Here is a 14,819-nt window from a genome sequence, read left to right as displayed (position 1 = left end):
AGAGGTGTGTAGGCAGATACAAGGGAACGATTAGCATCCACAATTGCGCCGATTTCACGTAAATCCCACTGCACGTTCCCATTCTTTGCGTGCAGTCGGCTGCTACTGGTGTTGCTGGTTGTGACTGCTGATAACAGATGCCGTAGCAATCAATTCATGGAGTGAGTTGTATGTTTTGCGATAGTCTGTCTCTGACAAGGAAGCACAGGTGATATAGGTGCGAACACAGGAAGCTTGCAGCCCCTCGCTGCCTGCAGACACAGAGCAGCCACACTAGAAGAGCGGCCTAAGCCGTAGGCGAAATGTGCTCATTCGCTTTGGCGCGACGTCGAACTATAAATAAGGCTGTCACTAGCGTAAGCGTTGCGTGAGCGTCGTGTAAAGTCGGAAAAGTCATCTGCATGGGTGATTGCCAAGTTTGGGGAGCGTTTCGTAGCAACGACCAGTGCAATGGGGACGCGAAAACTTGTTGTGTCCCAGTGTTTTGCAGTTGGACGACAAGAGTTTTACACAGTAGCAAAGAGCGAGGCACTGAGTTGGCATGAACAATGGAGAGCACAATAGGGCTCGAGATGTGCTTGTTACCTCAGGTGCTGTGTGATTGTGGACAAGGAGTGAAATGGACCAATTTGTGACCGCCCTTTCAATTTAAGACGTTCAAAACAGACGGAATTTGCATTCGTAATACCAGAGCATCGAAACTACTTGGAACTCTTGTGTATATGAACGTGTCCGCGCCTTTGTATTCTGGTACCTTCGCCGCTACAAACCAACCAACCATCGTGTCCGTGCACATCAGAGTCGCAAAGAATGGAGAATAGCCAGGCTTGGTCGTGTGTGTAGTTGTAGCTCAGTTGGCAGATCGTTCGCTTAGCGTGTGAACGGTCTCGGTTTCAAGCCCCGGCTCCTCCATGTTTTGTGGTCAGTGCATGGTAAGTGTTGGTCGCGGCGAACATAAACGCACGCAAGAAGTTGCAAAACCAGCGTCACAGACTAATATGATGTATACTGTCATAAGGAGAGCAAGATGTAAGTGTGGGGACCGGCTGTTATCGAGTGCAGACCTGTCTTAGGTATCACGGCTTAACGTCATTGAAGTCTAGAGGTGGACAACACGTTCGTCTTACTCAGAGCGGTGTCTGAACTCTATTTTCGACGTTATGCGTGCCACTTTCATTGTGGCCAACTACGATTCGATACAGAATGCACGAAACCTGAAAGACACCCTCACTGATTCATAGAGAGTAGTGTTTGTCTGCGGAATAATGGGAGTGCGAGGGTCTGTGACGTTGATATGACTGTATGTAGCGCTACTAGTTATCGGGGGGGTGGGCGTAGCTCAGATGGTAGAGCGCTCGCTTAGTGTGCGAGAGGTACTGGGATCGATACCCAGCGCCTCCAGAATTTTTAACACACCTACATGCGCACCTTGCCATGCAAGTGGAATAATTCCCACCCGGCAGAGGTGTGTAGGCAGATACAAGGGAACGATTAGCATCCACAATTGCGCCGATTTCACGTAAATCCCACTGCACGTTCCCATTCTTTGCGTGCAGTCGGCTGCTACTGGTGTTGCTGGTTGTGACTGCTGATAACAGATGCCGTAGCAATCAATTCATGGAGTGAGTTGTATGTTTTGCGATAGTCTGTCTCTGACAAGGAAGCACAGGCGATATAGGTGCGAACACAGGAAGCTTGCAGCCCCTCGCTGCCTGCAGACACAGAGCAGCCACACTAGAAGAGCGGCCTAAGCCGTAGGCGAAATGTGCTCATTCGCTTTGGCGCGACGTCGAACTATAAATAAGGCTGTCACTAGCGTAAGCGTTGCGTGAGCGTCGTGTAAAGTCGGAAAAGTCATCTGCATGGGTGATTGCCAAGTTTGGGGAGCGTTTCGTAGCAACGACCAGTGCAATGGGGACGCGGAAACTTGTTGTGTCCCAGTGTTTTGCAGTTGGACGACAAGAGTTTTACACAGTAGCAAAGAGCGAGGCACTGAGTTGGCATGAACAATGGAGAGCACAATAGGGCTCGAGATGTGCTTGTTACCTCAGGTGCTGTGTGATTGTGGACAAGGAGTGAAATGGACCAATTTGTGACCGCCCTTTCAATTTAAGACGTTCAAAACAGACGGAATTTGCATTCGTAATACCAGAGCATCGAAACTACTTGGAACTCTTGTGTATATGAACGTGTCCGCGCCTTTGTATTCTGGTACCTTCGCCGCTACAAACCAACCAACCATCGTGTCCGTGCACATCAGAGTCGCAAAGAATGGAGAATAGCCAGGCTTGGTCGTGTGTGTAGTTGTAGCTCAGTTGGCAGATCGTTCGCTTAGCGTGTGAACGGTCTCGGTTTCAAGCCCCGGCTCCTCCATGTTTTGTGGTCAGTGCATGGTAAGTGTTGGTCGCGGCGAACATAAACGCACGCAAGAAGTTGCAAAACCAGCGTCACAGACTAATATGATGTATACTGTCATAAGGAGAGCAAGATGTAAGTGTGGGGACCGGCTGTTATCGAGTGCAGACCTGTCTTAGGTATCACGGCTTAACGTCATTGAAGTCTAGAGGTGGACAACACGTTCGTCTTACTCAGAGCGGTGTCTGAACTCTATTTTCGACGTTATGCGTGCCACTTTCATTGTGGCCAACTACGATTCGATACAGAATGCACGAAACCTGAAAGACACCCTCACTGATTCATAGAGAGTAGTGTTTGTCTGCGGAATAATGGGAGTGCGAGGGTCTGTGACGTTGATATGACTGTATGTAGCGCTACTAGTTATCGGGGGGGTGGGCGTAGCTCAGATGGTAGAGCGCTCGCTTAGTGTGCGAGAGGTACTGGGATCGATACCCAGCGCCTCCAGAATTTTTAACACACCTACATGCGCACCTTGCCATGCAAGTGGAATAATTCCCACCCGGCAGAGGTGTGTAGGCAGATACAAGGGAACGATTAGCATCCACAATTGCGCCGATTTCACGTAAATCCCACTGCACGTTCCCATTCTTTGCGTGCAGTCGGCTGCTACTGGTGTTGCTGGTTGTGACTGCTGATAACAGATGCCGTAGCAATCAATTCATGGAGTGAGTTGTATGTTTTGCGATAGTCTGTCTCTGACAAGGAAGCACAGGCGATATAGGTGCGAACACAGGAAGCTTGCAGCCCCTCGCTGCCTGCAGACACAGAGCAGCCACACTAGAAGAGCGGCCTAAGCCGTAGGCGAAATGTGCTCATTCGCTTTGGCGCGACGTCGAACTATAAATAAGGCTGTCACTAGCGTAAGCGTTGCGTGAGCGTCGTGTAAAGTCGGAAAAGTCATCTGCATGGGTGATTGCCAAGTTTGGGGAGCGTTTCGTAGCAACGACCAGTGCAATGGGGACGCGGAAACTTGTTGTGTCCCAGTGTTTTGCAGTTGGACGACAAGAGTTTTACACAGTAGCAAAGAGCGAGGCACTGAGTTGGCATGAACAATGGAGAGCACAATAGGGCTCGAGATGTGCTTGTTACCTCAGGTGCTGTGTGATTGTGGACAAGCAGTGAAATGGACCAATTTGTGACCGCCCTTTCAATTTAAGACGTTCAAAACAGACGGAATTTGCATTCGTAATACCAGAGCATCGAAACTACTTGGAACTCTTGTGTATATGAACGTGTCCGCGCCTTTGTATTCTGGTACCTTCGCCGCTACAAACCAACCAACCATCGTGTCCGTGCACATCAGAGTCGCAAAGAATGGAGAATAGCCAGGCTTGGTCGTGTGTGTAGTTGTAGCTCAGTTGGCAGATCGTTCGCTTAGCGTGTGAACGGTCTCGGGTTCAAGCCCCGGCTCCTCCATGTTTTGTGGTCAGTGCATGGTAAGTGTTGGTCGCGGCGAACATAAACGCACGCAAGAAGTTGCAAAACCAGCGTCACAGACTGATATGATGTATACTGTCATAAGGAGAGCAAGATGTAAGTGTGGGGACCGGCTGTTATCGAGTGCAGACCTGTCTTAGGTATCACGGCTTAACGTCATTGAAGTCTAGAGGTGGACAACACGTTCGTCTTACTCAGAGCGGTGTCTGAACTCTATTTTCGACGTTATGCGTGCCACTTTCATTGTGGCCAACTACGATTCGATACAGAATGCACGAAACCTGAAAGACACCCTCACTGATTCATAGAGAGTAGTGTTTGTCTGCGGAATAATGGGAGTGCGAGGGTCTGTGACGTTGATATGACTGTATGTAGCACTACTAGTTATCGGGGGGGTGGGCGTAGCTCAGATGGTAGAGCGCTCGCTTAGTGTGCGAGAGGTACTGGGATCGATACCCAGCGCCTCCAGAATTTTTAACACACCTACATGCGCACCTTGCCATGCAAGTGGAATAATTCCCAACCGGCAGAGGTGTGTAGGCAGATACAAGCGAACGATTAGCATCCACAATTGCGCCGATTTCACGTAAATCCCACTGCACGTTCCCATTCTTTGCGTGCAGTCGGCTGCTACTGGTGTTGCTGGTTGTGACTGCTGATAACAGATGCCGTAGCAATCAATTCATGGAGTGAGTTGTATGTTTTGCGATAGTCTGTCTCTGACAAGGAAGCACAGGTGATATAGGTGCGAACACAGGAAGCTTGCAGCCCCTCGCTGCCTGCAGACACAGAGCAGCCACACTAGAAGAGCGGCCTAAGCCGTAGGCGAAATGTGCTCATTCGCTTTGGCGCGACGTCGAACTATAAATAAGGCTGTCACTAGCGTGAGCGTTGCGTGAGCGTCGTGTAAAGTCGGAAAAGTCATCTGCATGGGTGATTGCCAAGTTTGGGGAGCGTTTCGTAGTACGATCAGTGCAATGGGGACGCGGAAACTTGTTGTGTCCCAGTGTTTTGCAGTTGGACGACAAGAGTTTTACACAGTAGCAAAGAGCGAGGCACTGAGTTGGCATGAACAATGGAGAGCACAATAGGGCTCGAGATGTGCTTGTTACCTCAGGTGCTGTGTGATTGTGGACAAGGAGTGAAATGGACCAATTTGTGACCGCCCTTTCAATTTAAGACGTTCAAAACAGACGGAATTTGCATTCGTAATACCAGAGCATCGAAACTACTTGGAACTCTTGTGTATATGAACGTGTCCGCGCCTTTGTATTCTGGTACCTTCGCCGCTACAAAGCAACCAACCATCGTGTCCGTGCACATCAGAGTCGCAAAGAATGGAGAATAGCCAGGCTTGGTCGTGTGTGTAGTTGTAGCTCAGTTGGCAGATCGTTCGCTTAGCGTGTGAACGGTCTCGGGTTCAAGCCCCGGCTCCTCCATGTTTTGTGGTCAGTGCATGGTAAGTGTTGGTCGCGGCGAACATAAACGCACGCAAGAAGTTGCAAAACCAGCGTCACAGACTGATATGATGTATACTGTCATAAGGAGAGCAAGATGTAAGTGTGGGGACCGGCTGTTATCGAGTGCAGACCTGTCTTAGGTATCACGGCTTAACGTCATTGAAGTCTAGAGGTGGACAACACGTTCGTCTTACTCAGAGCGGTGTCTGAACTCTATTTTCGACGTTATGCGTGCCACTTTCATTGTGGCCAACTACGATTCGATACAGAATGCACGAAACCTGAAAGACACCCTCACTGATTCATAGAGAGTAGTGTTTGTCTGCGGAATAATGGGAGTGCGAGGGTCTGTGACGTTGATATGACTGTATGTAGCACTACTAGTTATCGGGGGGGTGGGCGTAGCTCAGATGGTAGAGCGCTCGCTTAGTGTGCGAGAGGTACTGGGATCGATACCCAGCGCCTCTAGAATTTTTAACACACCTACATGCGCACCTTGCCATGCAAGTGGAATAATTCCCAACCGGCAGAGGTGTGTAGGCAGATACAAGCGAACGATTAGCATCCACAATTGCGCCGATTTCACGTAAATCCCACTGCACGTTCCCATTCTTTGCGTGCAGTCGGCTGCTACTGGTGTTGCTGGTTGTGACTGCTGATAACAGATGCCGTAGCAATCAATTCATGGAGTGAGTTGTATGTTTTGCGATAGTCTGTCTCTGACAAGGAAGCACAGGTGATATAGGTGCGAACACAGGAAGCTTGCAGCCCCTCGCTGCCTGCAGACACAGAGCAGCCACACTAGAAGAGCGGCCTAAGCCGTAGGCGAAATGTGCTCATTCGCTTTGGCGCGACGTCGAACTATAAATAAGGCTGTCACTAGCGTGAGCGTTGCGTGAGCGTCGTGTAAAGTCGGAAAAGTCATCTGCATGGGTGATTGCCAAGTTTGGGGAGCGTTTCGTAGTACGACCAGTGCAATGGGGACGCGGAAACTTGTTGTGTCCCAGTGTTTTGCAGTTGGACGACAAGAGTTTTACACAGTAGCAAAGAGCGAGGCACTGAGTTGGCATGAACAATGGAGAGCACAATAGGGCTCGAGATGTGCTTGTTACCTCAGGTGCTGTGTGATTGTGGACAAGGAGTGAAATGGACCAATTTGTGACCGCCCTTTCAATTTAAGACGTTCAAAACAGACGGAATTTGCATTCGTAATACCAGAGCATCGAAACTACTTGGAACTCTTGTGTATATGAACGTGTCCGCGCCTTTGTATTCTGGTACCTTCGCCGCTACAAAGCAACCAACCATCGTGTCCGTGCACATCAGAGTCGCAAAGAATGGAGAATAGCCAGGCTTGGTCGTGTGTGTAGTTGTAGCTCAGTTGGCAGATCGTTCGCTTAGCGTGTGAACGGTCTCGGGTTCAAGCCCCGGCTCCTCCATGTTTTGTGGTCAGTGCATGGTAAGTGTTGGTCGCGGCGAACATAAACGCACGCAAGAAGTTGCAAAACCAGCGTCACAGACTGATATGATGTATCCTGTCATAAGGAGAGCAAGATGTAAGTGTGGGGACCGGCTGTTATCGAGTGCAGACCTGTCTTAGGTATCACGGCTTAACGTCATTGAAGTCTAGAGGTGGACAACACGTTCGTCTTACTCAGAGCGGTGTCTGAACTCTATTTTCGACGTTATGCGTGCCACTTTCATTGTGGCCAACTACGATTCGATACAGAATGCACGAAACCTGAAAGACACCCTCACTGATTCATAGAGAGTAGTGTTTGTCTGCGGAATAATGGGAGTGCGAGGGTCTGTGACGTTGATATGACTGTATGTAGCACTACTAGTTATCGGGGGGGTGGGCGTAGCTCAGATGGTAGAGCGCTCGCTTAGTGTGCGAGAGGTACTGGGATCGATACCCAGCGCCTCCAGAATTTTTAACACACCTACATGCGCACCTTGCCATGCAAGTGGAATAATTCCCAACCGGCAGAGGTGTGTAGGCAGATACAAGCGAACGATTAGCATCCACAATTGCGCCGATTTCACGTAAATCCCACTGCACGTTCCCATTCTTTGCGTGCAGTCGGCTGCTACTGGTGTTGCTGGTTGTGACTGCTGATAACAGATGCCGTAGCAATCAATTCATGGAGTGAGTTGTATGTTTTGCGATAGTCTGTCTCTGACAAGGAAGCACAGGTGATATAGGTGCGAACACAGGAAGCTTGCAGCCCCTCGCTGCCTGCAGACACAGAGCAGCCACACTAGAAGAGCGGCCTAAGCCGTAGGCGAAATGTGCTCATTCGCTTTGGCGCGACGTCGAACTATAAATAAGGCTGTCACTAGCGTGAGCGTTGCGTGAGCGTCGTGTAAAGTCGGAAAAGTCATCTGCATGGGTGATTGCCAAGTTTGGGGAGCGTTTCGTAGTACGATCAGTGCAATGGGGACGCGGAAACTTGTTGTGTCCCAGTGTTTTGCAGTTGGACGACAAGAGTTTTACACAGTAGCAAAGAGCGAGGCACTGAGTTGGCATGAACAATGGAGAGCACAGTAGGGCTCGAGATGTGCTTGTTACCTCAGGTGCTGTGTGATTGTGGACAAGGAGTGAAATGGACCAATTTGTGACCGCCCTTTCAATTTAAGACGTTCAAAACAGACGGAATTTGCATTCGTAATACCAGAGCATCGAAACTACTTGGAACTCTTGTGTATATGAACGTGTCCGCGCCTTTGTATTCTGGTACCTTCGCCGCTACAAACCAACCAACCATCGTGTCCGTGCACATCAGAGTCGCAAAGAATGGAGAATAGCCAGGCTTGGTCGTGTGTGTAGTTGTAGCTCAGTTGGCAGATCGTTCGCTTAGCGTGTGAACGGTCTCGGGTTCAAGCCCCGGCTCCTCCATGTTTTGTGGTCAGTGCATGGTAAGTGTTGGTCGCGGCGAACATAAACGCACGCAAGAAGTTGCAAAACCAGCGTCACAGACTGATATGATGTATACTGTCATAAGGAGAGCAAGATGTAAGTGTGGGGACCGGCTGTTATCGAGTGCAGACCTGTCTTAGGTATCACGGCTTAACGTCATTGAAGTCTAGAGGTGGACAACACGTTCGTCTTACTCAGAGCGGTGTCTGAACTCTATTTTCGACGTTATGCGTGCCACTTTCATTGTGGCCAACTACGATTCGATACAGAATGCACGAAACCTGAAAGACACCCTCACTGATTCATAGAGAGTAGTGTTTGTCTGCGGAATAATGGGAGTGCGAGGGTCTGTGACGTTGATATGACTGTATGTAGCACTACTAGTTATCGGGGGGGTGGGCGTAGCTCAGATGGTAGAGCGCTCGCTTAGTGTGCGAGAGGTACTGGGATCGATACCCAGCGCCTCCAGAATTTTTAACACACCTACATGCGCACCTTGCCATGCAAGTGGAATAATTCCCAACCGGCAGAGGTGTGTAGGCAGATACAAGCGAACGATTAGCATCCACAATTGCGCCGATTTCACGTAAATCCCACTGCACGTTCCCATTCTTTGCGTGCAGTCGGCTGCTACTGGTGTTGCTGGTTGTGACTGCTGATAACAGATGCCGTAGCAATCAATTCATGGAGTGAGTTGTATGTTTTGCGATAGTCTGTCTCTGACAAGGAAGCACAGGTGATATAGGTGCGAACACAGGAAGCTTGCAGCCCCTCGCTGCCTGCAGACACAGAGCAGCCACACTAGAAGAGCGGCCTAAGCCGTAGGCGAAATGTGCTCATTCGCTTTGGCGCGACGTCGAACTATAAATAAGGCTGTCACTAGCGTGAGCGTTGCGTGAGCGTCGTGTAAAGTCGGAAAAGTCATCTGCATGGGTGATTGCCAAGTTTGGGGAGCGTTTCGTAGTACGACCAGTGCAATGGGGACGCGGAAACTTGTTGTGTCCCAGTGTTTTGCAGTTGGACGACAAGAGTTTTACACAGTAGCAAAGAGCGAGGCACTGAGTTGGCATGAACAATGGAGAGCACAATAGGGCTCGAGATGTGCTTGTTACCTCAGGTGCTGTGTGATTGTGGACAAGGAGTGAAATGGACCAATTTGTGACCGCCCTTTCAATTTAAGACGTTCAAAACAGACGGAATTTGCATTCGTAATACCAGAGCATCGAAACTACTTGGAACTCTTGTGTATATGAACGTGTCCGCGCCTTTGTATTCTGGTACCTTCGCCGCTACAAAGCAACCAACCATCGTGTCCGTGCACATCAGAGTCGCAAAGAATGGAGAATAGCCAGGCTTGGTCGTGTGTGTAGTTGTAGCTCAGTTGGCAGATCGTTCGCTTAGCGTGTGAACGGTCTCGGGTTCAAGCCCCGGCTCCTCCATGTTTTGTGGTCAGTGCATGGTAAGTGTTGGTCGCGGCGAACATAAACGCACGCAAGAAGTTGCAAAACCAGCGTCACAGACTGATATGATGTATACTGTCATAAGGAGAGCAAGATGTAAGTGTGGGGACCGGCTGTTATCGAGTGCAGACCTGTCTTAGGTATCACGGCTTAACGTCATTGAAGTCTAGAGGTGGACAACACGTTCGTCTTACTCAGAGCGGTGTCTGAACTTTATTTTCGACGTTATGCGTGCCACTTTCATTGTGGCCAACTACGATTCGATACAGAATGCACGAAACCTGAAAGACACCCTCACTGATTCATAGAGAGTAGTGTTTGTCTGCGGAATAATGGGAGTGCGAGGGTCTGTGACGTTGATATGACTGTATGTAGCACTACTAGTTATCGGGGGGGGGGGGGGGTGGGCGTAGCTCAGATGGTAGAGCGCTCGCTTAGTGTGCGAGAGGTACTGGGATCGATACCCAGCGCCTCCAGAATTTTTAACACACCTACATGCGCACCGTGCCATGCAAGTGGAATAATTCCCAACCGGCAGAGGTGTGTAGGCAGATACAAGGGAACGATTAGCATCCACAAATGCGCCGATTTCACGTAAATCCCACTGCACGTTGCCATTCTTTGCGTGCAGTCGGCTGCTACTGGTGTTGCTGGTTGTGACTGCTGATAACAGATGCCGTAGCAATCAATTCATGGAGTGAGTTGTATGTTTTGCGATAGTCTGTCTCTGACAAGGAAGCACAGGTGATATAGGTGCGAACACAGGAAGCTTGCAGCCCCTCGCTGCCTGCAGACACAGAGCAGCCACACTAGAAGAGCGGCCTAAGCCGTAGGCGAAATGTGCTCATTCGCTTTGGCGCGACGTCGAACTATAAATAAGGCTGTCACTAGCGTGAGCGTTGCGTGAGCGTCGTGTAAAGTCGGAAAAGTCATCTGCATGGGTGATTGCCAAGTTTGGGGAGCGTTTCGTAGTACGACCAGTGCAATGGGGACGCGGAAACTTGTTGTGTCCCAGTGTTTTGCAGTTGGACGACAAGAGTTTTACACAGTAGTAAAGAGCGAGGCACTGAGTTGGCATGAACAATGGAGAGCACAATAGGGCTCGAGATGTGCTTGTTACCTCAGGTGCTGTGTGATTGTGGACAAGGAGTGAAATGGACCAATTTTTGACCGCCCTTTCAATTTAAGACGTTCAAAACAGACGGAATTTGCATTCGTAATACCAGAGCATCGAAACTACTTGGAACTCTTGTGTATATGAACGTGTCCGCGCCTTTGTATTCTGGTACCTTCGCCGCTACAAACCAACCAACCATCGTGTCCGTGCACATCAGAGTCGCAAAGAATGGAGAATAGCCAGGCTTGGTCGTGTGTGTAGTTGTAGCTCAGTTGGCAGATCGTTCGCTTAGCGTGTGAACGGTCTCGGGTTCAAGCCCCGGCTCCTCCATGTTTTGTGGTCAGTGCATGGTAAGTGTTGGTCGCGGCGAACATAAACGCACGCAAGAAGTTGCAAAACCAGCGTCACAGACTGATATGATGTATACTGTCATAAGGAGAGCAAGATGTAAGTGTGGGGACCGGCTGTTATCGAGTGCAGACCTGTCTTAGGTATCACGGCTTAACGTCATTGAAGTCTAGAGGTGGACAACACGTTCGTCTTACTCAGAGCGGTGTCTGAACTCTATTTTCGACGTTATGCGTGCCACTTTCATTGTGGCCAACTACGATTCGATACAGAATGCACGAAACCTGAAAGACACCCTCACTGATTCATAGAGAGTAGTGTTTGTCTGCGGAATAATGGGAGTGCGAGGGTCTGTGACGTTGATATGACTGTATGTAGCACTACTAGTTATCGGGGGGGTGGGCGTAGCTCAGATGGTAGAGCGCTCACTTAGTGTGCGAGAGGTACTGGGATCGATACCCAGCGCCTCCAGAATTTTTAACACACCTACATGCGCACCTTGCCATGCAAGTGGAATAATTCCCAACCGGCAGAGGTGTGTAGGCAGATACAAGCGAACGATTAGCATCCACAATTGCGCCGATTTCACGTAAATCCCACTGCACGTTCCCATTCTTTGCGTGCAGTCGGCTGCTACTGGTGTTGCTGGTTGTGACTGCTGATAACAGATGCCGTAGCAATCAATTCATGGAGTGAGTTGTATGTTTTGCGATAGTCTGTCTCTGACAAGGAAGCACAGGTGATATAGGTGCGAACACTGGAAGCTTGCAGCCCCTCGCTGCCTGCAGACACAGAGCAGCCACACTAGAAGAGCGGCCTAAGCCGTAGGCGAAATGTGCTCATTCGCTTTGGCGCGACGTCGAACTATAAATAAGGCTGTCACTAGCGTAAGCGTTGCGTGAGCGTCGTGTAAAGTCGGAAAAGTCATCTGCATGGGTGATTGCCAAGTTTGGGGAGCGTTTCGTAGCAACGACCAGTGCAATGGGGACGCGGAAACTTGTTGTGTCCCAGTGTTTTGCAGTTGGACGACAAGAGTTTTACACAGTAGCAAAGAGCGAGGCACTGAGTTGGCATGAACAATGGAGAGCACAATAGGGCTCGAGATGTGCTTGTTACCTCAGGTGCTGTGTGATTGTGGACAAGGAGTGAAATGGACCAATTTGTGACCGCCCTTTCAATTTAAGACGTTCAAAACAGACGGAATTTGCATTCGTAATACCAGAGCATCGAAACTACTTGGAACTCTTGTGTATATGAACGTGTCCGCGCCTTTGTATTCTGGTACCTTCGCCGCTACAAACCAACCAACCATCGTGTCCGTGCACATCAGAGTCGCAAAGAATGGAGAATAGCCAGGCTTTGTCGTGTGTGTAGTTGTAGCTCAGTTGGCAGATCGTTCGCTTAGCGTGTGAACGGTCTCGGGTTCAAGACCCGGCTCCTCCATGTTTTGTGGTCAGTGCATGGTAAGTGTTGGTCGCGGCGAACATAAACGCACGCAAGAAGTTGCAAAACCAGCGTCACAGACTGATATGATGTATACTGTCATAAGGAGAGCAAGATGTAAGTGTGGGGACCGGCTGTTATCGAGTGCAGACCTGTCTTAGGTATCACGGCTTAACGTCATTGAAGTCTAGAGGTGGACAACACGTTCGTCTTACTCAGAGCGGTGTCTGAACTCTATTTTCGACGTTATGCGTGCCACTTTCATTGTGGCCAACTACGATTCGATACAGAATGCACGAAACCTGAAAGACACCCTCACTGATTCATAGAGAGTAGTGTTTGTCTGCGGAATAATGGGAGTGCGAGGGTCTGTGACGTTGATATGACTGTATGTAGCACTACTAGTTATCGGGGGGGTGGGCGTAGCTCAGATGGTAGAGCGCTCACTTAGTGTGCGAGAGGTACTGGGATCGATACCCAGCGCCTCCAGAATTTTTAACACACCTACATGCGCACCTTGCCATGCAAGTGGAATAATTCCCAACCGGCAGAGGTGTGTAGGCAGATACAAGCGAACGATTAGCATCCACAATTGCGCCGATTTCACGTAAATCCCACTGCACGTTCCCATTCTTTGCGTGCAGTCGGCTGCTACTGGTGTTGCTGGTTGTGACTGCTGATAACAGATGCCGTAGCAATCAATTCATGGAGTGAGTTGTATGTTTTGCGATAGTCTGTCTCTGACAAGGAAGCACAGGTGATATAGGTGCGAACACTGGAAGCTTGCAGCCCCTCGCTGCCTGCAGACACAGAGCAGCCACACTAGAAGAGCGGCCTAAGCCGTAGGCGAAATGTGCTCATTCGCTTTGGCGCGACGTCGAACTATAAATAAGGCTGTCACTAGCGTGAGCGTTGCGTGAGCGTCGTGTAAAGTCGGAAAAGTCATCTGCATGGGTGATTGCCAAGTTTGGGGAGCGTTTCGTAGTACGACCAGTGCAATGGGGACGCGGAAACTTGTTGTGTCCCAGTGTTTTGCAGTTGGACGACAAGAGTTTTACACAGTAGCAAAGAGCGAGGCACTGAGTTGGCATGAACAATGGAGAGCACAATAGGGCTCGAGATGTGCTTGTTACCTCAGGTGCTGTGTGATTGTGGACAAGGAGTGAAATGGACCAATTTGTGACCGCCCTTTCAATTTAAGACGTTCAAAACAGACGGAATTTGCATTCGTAATACCAGAGCATCGAAACTACTTGGAACTCTTGTGTATATGAACGTGTCCGCGCCTTTGTATTCTGGTACCTTCGCCGCTACAAAGCAACCAACCATCGTGTCCGTGCACATCAGAGTCGCAAAGAATGGAGAATAGCCAGGCTTGGTCGTGTGTGTAGTTGTAGCTCAGTTGGCAGATCGTTCGCTTAGCGTGTGAACGGTCTCGGGTTCAAGCCCCGGCTCCTCCATGTTTTGTGGTCAGTGCATGGTAAGTGTTGGTCGCGGCGAACATAAACGCACGCAAGAAGTTGCAAAACCAGCGTCACAGACTGATATGATGTATACTGTCATAAGGAGAGCAAGATGTAAGTGTGGGGACCGGCTGTTATCGAGTGCAGACCTGTCTTAGGTATCACGGCTTAACGTCATTGAAGTCTAGAGGTGGACAACACGTTCGTCTTACTCAGAGCGGTGTCTGAACTTTATTTTCGACGTTATGCGTGCCACTTTCATTGTGGCCAACTACGATTCGATACAGAATGCACGAAACCTGAAAGACACCCTCACTGATTCATAGAGAGTAGTGTTTGTCTGCGGAATAATGGGAGTGCGAGGGTCTGTGACGTTGATATGACTGTATGTAGCACTACTAGTTATCGGGGGGGGGGTGGGCGTAGCTCAGATGGTAGAGCGCTCGCTTAGTGTGCGAGAGGTACTGGGATCGATACCCAGCGCCTCCAGAATTTTTAACACACCTACATGCGCACCGTGCCATGCAAGTGGAATAATTCCCAACCGGCAGAGGTGTGTAGGCAGATACAAGGGAACGATTAGCATCCACAAATGCGCCGATTTCACGTAAATCCCACTGCACGTTGCCATTCTTTGCGTGCAGTCGGCTGCTACTGGTGTTGCTGGTTGTGACTGCTGATAACAGATGCCGTAGCAATCAATTCATGGAGTGAGTTGTATGTTTTGCGATAGTCTGTCTCTGACAAGGAAGC

General features: G+C 49.6%; 7 non-coding genes across 7 annotated transcripts; all 7 read left to right on the top strand.

Annotated features, from left to right (window-relative positions):
* The first annotated feature begins 1,327 nt into the window (after window positions 1-1,327).
* On the top strand, window positions 1,328-1,401 carry Trnat-agu (transfer RNA threonine (anticodon AGU)). The gene has a single exon. It is a non-coding gene; the product is annotated as a tRNA-Thr (tRNA).
* A 1,387-nt stretch (window positions 1,402-2,788) lies between these two features.
* Window positions 2,789-2,862, top strand: Trnat-agu (transfer RNA threonine (anticodon AGU)). The gene has a single exon. It is a non-coding gene; the product is annotated as a tRNA-Thr (tRNA).
* Window positions 2,863-4,249: 1,387 nt separating this feature from the next.
* Window positions 4,250-4,323, top strand: Trnat-agu (transfer RNA threonine (anticodon AGU)). The gene has a single exon. It is a non-coding gene; the product is annotated as a tRNA-Thr (tRNA).
* A 2,846-nt stretch (window positions 4,324-7,169) lies between these two features.
* Window positions 7,170-7,243, top strand: Trnat-agu (transfer RNA threonine (anticodon AGU)). The gene has a single exon. It is a non-coding gene; the product is annotated as a tRNA-Thr (tRNA).
* Window positions 7,244-8,629: 1,386 nt separating this feature from the next.
* Trnat-agu (transfer RNA threonine (anticodon AGU)) lies at window positions 8,630-8,703 on the top strand. The gene has a single exon. It is a non-coding gene; the product is annotated as a tRNA-Thr (tRNA).
* A 1,394-nt stretch (window positions 8,704-10,097) lies between these two features.
* Trnat-agu (transfer RNA threonine (anticodon AGU)) lies at window positions 10,098-10,171 on the top strand. The gene has a single exon. It is a non-coding gene; the product is annotated as a tRNA-Thr (tRNA).
* Window positions 10,172-14,481: 4,310 nt separating this feature from the next.
* Window positions 14,482-14,555, top strand: Trnat-agu (transfer RNA threonine (anticodon AGU)). The gene has a single exon. It is a non-coding gene; the product is annotated as a tRNA-Thr (tRNA).
* The last annotated feature ends 264 nt before the right edge of the window (window positions 14,556-14,819 follow it).

This window comes from Schistocerca gregaria, unplaced genomic scaffold (assembly GCF_023897955.1).
Source record: "Schistocerca gregaria isolate iqSchGreg1 unplaced genomic scaffold, iqSchGreg1.2 ptg000180l, whole genome shotgun sequence".
NCBI lineage: Eukaryota > Metazoa > Arthropoda > Insecta > Orthoptera > Acrididae > Schistocerca > Schistocerca gregaria.
Note: the sequence above shows the minus strand (reverse complement) of the source record. Positions and strands in the feature narration are given on the sequence as shown.